This window comes from Phalaenopsis equestris, unplaced genomic scaffold, assembly GCF_001263595.1.
Source record: "Phalaenopsis equestris unplaced genomic scaffold, ASM126359v1 Scaffold000061, whole genome shotgun sequence".
In the NCBI taxonomy this organism is placed as follows: Eukaryota; Viridiplantae; Streptophyta; class Magnoliopsida; order Asparagales; family Orchidaceae; genus Phalaenopsis; species Phalaenopsis equestris.
This window is the reverse complement of record NW_018164503.1, coordinates 1,767,879-1,769,031: the sequence shown is the minus strand read 5'-3', so window position 1 is coordinate 1,769,031 and position 1,153 is coordinate 1,767,879.

The window sequence follows — 1,153 nt, the reverse complement described above, 5'->3', positions numbered from 1 at the left end:
CACATTAAGAAGGAGACGCTGCAGATCTCACAAAAATCTAGCGACGCAGAATAAGGTAACATGACAAAGGTAGATCTATTGCAATGAGATCGTTGAGCCGGTCAAGCCGAGTCAATAACAAACACGAGGATGGTGGGTCGACAACAATCAAGCAGGTCGCCCAGAAGCTCACTAGAAGAGCGCTCGTATCTCCAACCAAGAGAAAGTCGACTCGATGAGAAAGTTCCTCCCGTATAAGAGCCAACCCGACGAAAATGCCAGTTCCACAAAACATCTTCCACCACCTACACAAATTTAGAAGACTTCTCATCTAAAATAGAATCTTTGAGCCAATTGAGCTGAACCGATTGAGCCATTCTGCTCGGTATAACCAATCGAGCCAAGCCGATCAAGCTCAGTCTACTAAGCTGAGATAGTCCTGCAAAAAAAAGATCAGATGATGAGTCATCACTTATAAAACACTCTCTATAAACCCTATCGAGATGATGGTAAAAATATAATATCACTATTGCACTAATCTTCTACAAGCAGAGGTAATATTTTATGAAAATAATTACATAATTTTTACTCTTCATTTGAGTGACTGTAGCTCTATAACAGATTCTCATTCTCTCTCCCTCTATCTTTTGACTTTACTCTCACGTTTTATTCATTGGGCGTGATTCACAGATGAATTTGAATTGAACACATTACATTAAACTTCACATTAAAAGTATTCTTTATTTATATATATAAATTGTGGGGTATGTAACTATTTTTCTCTAAATGTATTTTAATAAATAAATATAAAATTCTGCCGACACGCGGGGCCCACGTGGTCAAATTTATTTATTTCTTTTAAAAATCTCTTAACTAGAAGACTTACATACATACCATTCATTTCTTACGTATTTATTATGTAACGGTCATATTTTAATTCATATATATATGCCACCTCAAAAAAAATATATGTTTCACTCTTCAAAATTACAAAAAAAGATATTTTAGAAGCGGTGTGAAAAATTTTGGAGGTAGAAATGTAAAAATAAAGATTAGATGTGTGACATGTAAATACAAAAGAACAGGGTGGTATGTTTGTAAATAGGGGTGTAAACGATCCGAACACGAGCGAGTCATTTCGAGCTCAAAAAGTGTGTTCGTGTTCGGCTCGTTT